Genomic DNA, 6,000 nt, shown 5'->3' with positions numbered 1-6,000 from the left:
AACAAGCAAGCTGTCTTTAAATTCACCAGCTTTCACAGATGAAAGGAAAATGCCTAACTGCTTTTGTACCCACTGCTATACTTACTAATAACAGATCTCTTGGGTAAACACTACCATAAATCTTTTTTAGGATAAACCTAGAAACAATTATGCAAATAAAAGCATTCACTCTAGTAGCCAGGATCAGGTTTTGCAGTGCAGATGGAAATTAAATGGAAACATTTCCTTCTAAACTTACTCTTTTCCTCTGTTGATTGCTGGACTTTCCCCCAGACTTGGGCCCATGCAGCTCACCGGCAAACAGATCCTTTCAGAAAGCCCAGATGGGCAGTAAAAGGACAACTTGAGGAAAAGGTTTCCAAAAGCTTTTCTCAACATGTAGCAGCTCAAAGAAAGACGATAACATGTGCAAGACACTCTTAATCCAAATCCCAGTAAAGGAGTTACATGATAGGCTGCAGCCTCTTGCCTCTTAATTTACAGAGGATCAAGTGGTATTAGAGCCAGTCGGCTATACATCATAAAGTGCTCATCGCAGCACGTCAGTGTGTAAAAAAATGCCAGTCCACAGAGAATGGGGAATAAATTCATCATCTCTCCTTTAACTAGCTATTCAAGGAAGCTGATCAGCATGTTCTTGTCCGTGAGTGAGGAATGTTGTTTATGTGCAAAGAAATGGCGTGTGACTTTCATGAAACAGTTTAGATACAGATTCTGGGCAAAATAGAAATGCACAAACCCAGTGAAAGAGTTATGTTCATTGTCTGAAAATGCACTGTTAATTTTCACTCTAAGGCAACACCATTCATTGTTTTTATCTGTTCAGCAAATGACACTACTACATAAAACTGTTGAATTTCATTTTGAATATTTGCATCCTTTATACCCTTTGATGTGTGTGTGCATGCTGACATTTCTGGGACTATTTACTGTGGCCTGTTACTGCATACCATGTTAGGGACCTACACAGTATTCTTGGAATATGTGCTATGGGCAGTATTCTGTATTTGCAGGACTGATCTCATAAATCGTTCCTCCTCAGCTATTTTCCACAATAATGCTGTAGCTGTAAGAGCCGCAAAAACCCTTAAGAAAAACTTAACAGAAAAAGAAGCAGCTCTGAAAGCCTATAAAACTTTTATTTCAAGGCTGTCAAAAGAAGCAGCAAAATACATGTTTTTAAGAACTCTCCTTTCCTCAAAGAAAGTGAAAAGAAGCTTTACAAGTTACTTCTGTTCACCCAGAAGTTGCTCCCATAACTGGTCTCCAGAGGTTCTGAGCCTGGAGCCATGATTCGTATACCAAGTTTATTCACCTGAGATTTACCAAATAAAATCTCATACCACATTTAGGCCATCACTTTCAAGCCTATCCATTTTAATTTAGGTATCTACATCTATGTTTAGATTCCCATATAAACCTGACAAGATCCTCAGAGCTTACTGACCATGGGCAATACAGATGCTCAGCACTCTTCCAGATCTGCATCTCTGTGCTTGCTTTGAATATGAGCCAGTAATTCAAATGTCAGTTTTAGAGGATAAGGAAGCTCTCAAGCATGTAAGAAAGGATGGGGTGATTAATAGGAAAACTGGATTCTTTCACCACATCCAAGGTTCCACCATCCCTTTATTTCCCTCCAATTTTCATATAAATTGTAATCTTCCCACCTTTCTTTTGGCTCATATCCCTATGGGGATGACATTTTTTTAGAAGATTCTTTCTTTTTTTTTTTTTAAATAACTGCCACAGCTGGACTTCCTTTCACCCACTTTTAGGGTCCCTAGCTTAATTGTTCATGTTCCTCAAAACTACACTTTTTTCCTGGTGCTTTCCAGAAGTCACAGCAAAAGTACCTCTTACTGTTGAGTTCCAGAATCTGACTATTATCTTCAGACAGTCAGCTCAAGCTTGGAGAAGATTTTGCTTATGGAAGCACAGGAGTACAGGAAAATCTGTACTGCTGTAAATAAAGAGCTGTGTCATTTTCTCCTTCCACTCTCACTTTTCAGAAGTTAGAGCTGAATATATAAGAGAAACAGATAGTTGTCCAGAGAATTTAGCAGTGTTAAGTTACAGGTAAAAAAAAAGCCAGATGCATTAGCCGCCAGTCCAGCATACAAGGATAGAGGACATCACTTGGGGAAAAGCTTAAAGGAAGTGGTTTGTCTTAAAGAAGAGTTGAAAAAGAATGGAGATTGTGTATGCATGAAAACATGGAGTAAGTTCATTGAGTGAAGGCCTGTGTGCCGCTCTGTTTTGTATTCCAGGAGAACAGTGACCATACCAAATGATTTTGTTTAATATTAGGCTGTCTTCTGAGCACTGTATGGTGAGGAGCTTAGGTGACCTAGTCTGCCTTCCTTAGTCAATGGAGAAAGACAGGCATCCTCAGGGTGATTCACATTGCATGAAGCATCTCTTCATTCCTAGAGAAGAAGCCTACATGTGGGTGGTAGGGAAACTGTATCCAGGCTTATGATAGTATTCTCCTTTATAGACAGATGCCTCCAAATTTCCCATTCTTGAAGGAGCTTTATAATACTAACCAATGAACTACAGTTAATGGGATTGTCCTAACATACTGCCTATTGCTGCTAGACAAACATTTCTTGTGGGATAAGATCATTTAACTGGGGTAGAAAAGTTTCTTTTAGTAACTATTATAGTTAATGTGGTTGCTGTATCGTGAGATCACCCACATGAAGAAAATGTTTATTGGATTGTTTGAGTGATTGCTTCCTTTCTTGCATTTTTGGCAAAGTTTTTGGGCACTGGAAGAAGTAAATGGACCAAAAACTTCTTATTCACCTCCCCACCCACATTGTCAGCCATGATTATATCAGTCATGATATAATAACATGTGTTTAAACATTCTCTAAGTAAGGAAGAATTTTAATGGGTGATAATGGTGGAAGCTTATGGTATAGCTTGTGACTAATTTCCCAATGACTGTGGAAAGGGTATTAGATGGCTCGGGGAACTGAGTGTGGGCTCTGGATCATTTCACAAGCCAACAAAAACCAGCAGTGGTTTACAGTCCAATAACCAGATAGAGATTTATCCGCTGTAGGTTTCTCTTCCAGTGTGAGTGACAGAAGACCACAGCCACATCTAGCAACCTTGTAGGGGAGGCAAAAAGCTGGACACAGAGGGAAGCCAACCTGCCCACAGAGCAGCTGCCTGGTTAAAGCTAGGTTGTTCTGAGGCTTTGAAAGATGCAGGAGTTTGTTGAGGTATATGGATAGGTGATGTTTACACAGGGCTATGAAGATAAAAAGTGCTGTAAGAGTGTTGTCTTTGTTATTTTGCCTACATCAGTAAATCTAAAAGGCTCTGAATCCTGCTGCTAATCTGATCTCTACTTGCCAAGTGCAAGATCTACTTTCAACAGCATCCCCAGTAACAGAATATTTATTTCTCTGTAACAGAGACATTGCTCTTTGATTTTCTCACTATTTGTACAGATCTGGTTGTAAGAGGAAACCTTTCCATTATATTGATCACATTTGTTTTTTGAGCTAATTTTAGGGCTGCTACTCACTTATGACTTGGCTTTCTCTTATTTTTCATGCAGTTAAGAAATGTACTAGGATCAGCCTTCACTCCTCTGCACCACGGGTTAGCAAAAAACCCTTGGACAGAACAGACCTCCCCTGATTTTGAGTGCACTGCCCTGGAGACAGGGGTTGGGGTGTTGCTACGGCTGTTGCAGTAAGGACCTTGGCCGTGGTCTGCCTGTCTGCTGGCCTGCACAGCACTGGGGACATGATGCTGGAGGACTGTGGCTGTGCTCTGGGAGATGTCCCTTACTCCCACATTGTTGGAGAAGATTTGTGGTCAAGTGGTCAAAGTGTTGAAGTTTAGACATTTGAAAAATTATCTGGACTCCCTTCAAAGCCAGTGAGAGAAGCAAGTCCTCTGATATACCTCCAAAGGAGGTAAAAGGTCCGCTGATCTACCTCCAAAGGAGTTTGTTCCCTTCCAAGTAAAAGAGCAGCATACTTTTTGCAAGTAGGTTGTTATCTGAACCAGCAAATTTCACTGCTTTGAGTTAGTGAAATCAATAGCCCTTGTATGTACTGGCAAGGCAGATTTCATGTCTTGAACCATAAAATTCACATTATTACGATCTCGATGACAATGACCAGCCAAGTGGTTTGTCGGGATGCTGAGCTGTGGCTGTGATCTTTCATTGATCTTCATGGGTCACCAATCAGTTTTGACAGAGTGACCAGGGCAGCCAGAAAGCAGCTGCAAGGAAGGCAAGGTGCTACTTGTGTCTTTCTGAATTCCGTTTTACAATAAATTCTCAGGACTCCTGGGGGCATTATAATTACAGTAAAAGTCTCTAGTAGCTCGAGAGTTCTTTTGTAAAGAATATCTCTCTTTAAATGTTGGACTTCCTTTTCCACTGCTTTGAAGCTACACATGGGCAAGAGAAGAAAAGAACTGCTCTTAGAGCATTAGAAATCCACTCCAGCTTTTGTTGCTCAGTGGGATCCTAGGCCTATGTGCAAAAAAACTATTGAGTGTTTCCTTTTCCACTCCACAATTAAATGTCCTTAATGTGACCCCCACTCCTGTGGTGCAGGCAGAGATCCTTGTTTGATCTTTCCCCATCCATCTCTGTGGAGGGGAGATGTCAGAAGGGACGTCTGTTCCTGGGTATGAAGCACAGTACCAATGCCCCCCATCTGGTGAGGGTGCTCCCAAGCCAGGTGTACTTGCCAGTTCAAGTCCCAAATCACACTGACAATTCACATAAAGGTGCATCTGAAACAAGGGTTGTGAAAAAAACCCAAAATGGATGCAGTGCCATGTGAACACAGACTGTTTCTGGAACTGAGTGGTGTCATATCCAGCTACCTTCCTTCCACCTGCACAGCACTTCTGGTTCATATTTAAGGGGTTCTCCCCAGGCATCTCAAGCTCCTTTAAGGCTCTGACTGAGATTTTATCCTGCTTATGCAGCATAGCACATCCCTAACAGACTGGATAATCTGGACATTAGGGCCAAGGAGAAGTCAATCTGACTCTTGCATGGGTGGCCACATGGTGATCATTCACCTCAACTAATGAGAATGTTCCACTTAATCTGCTCTGTGTTTTCTAGTCTTTCCTCCTTTGGACATGAAACAAGAATAGGATTATGACTGAGACTATTTTTTTTTTCCTGATGAGAAGTTAAAAAGCTAAAACCAGTCTATAAATAACTGAAATCTGACTGCTCTAATGAAAGTAGGTTTTATGTCTATATAAAATAGGTTCTTCTTTAGTAATACTTAGTAATGATTTCCATATAACACACAGCAAGTCCACATGACAAGAAGATGCTGTTCAAGATGGAAATGGTCTGTATCCTCACTTCTGTCGGAGAGAATCAATTGTGGAAGGAGCATATAGATGTGACATCAAACTTGCCATCTTTGATCTTGATCATAAACCATTAAGCCATTATATAGCCATAAAAATGGCCAAGGAGGACAGCTTATTCCAGTATTTACTTTGTTACAGCTGAACTAAAACACAGCTTGCTGATAGAAACTACGTGGGAAAAAAAGCACCACAGAATTGGAGGCAAGGAGCAGAAGAAAATCGGGACAAAACTCCAACACAGAGGAAGACAGCTGCAAAAAGTTTAATATGGTAGGTGCCTTTTTTCTGGGGATATTCAAATCCTTTGAGATGGGTTCTCCCTTGCAGGGAGATTGCATTCTGTTCTCTCCTCATGCTAGTGCCTACATAAGGAAAAACTCAGACCTGAGGAGCACAGCAGTTCATGTCTTCCATTAGACCAAGTTTCTTGGGCTTTTTTTGGTGAAAATTTCTCTGTCCACACCCAGAAAAACCTACTGAAATTTCTAGAAAGTGGGAGTACTTTGTAGGACAGCTGCCTATGGGTGTGAGAATGCAAGGAGAACCTGACAGTTTTTATTTCCAGAAAGATCCTTCTAGCCACTGTTGTCACTGTCGTTCTCTTCTCTTTGACAGCAAGGG

This window comes from Gallinula chloropus (assembly GCF_964237585.1).
Source record: "Gallinula chloropus genome assembly, chromosome: 1".
Taxonomy (NCBI): domain Eukaryota; kingdom Metazoa; phylum Chordata; class Aves; order Gruiformes; family Rallidae; genus Gallinula; species Gallinula chloropus.
The sequence above is the reverse complement of the archived record's forward strand: the minus strand, read 5'-3'. Positions refer to the sequence as shown.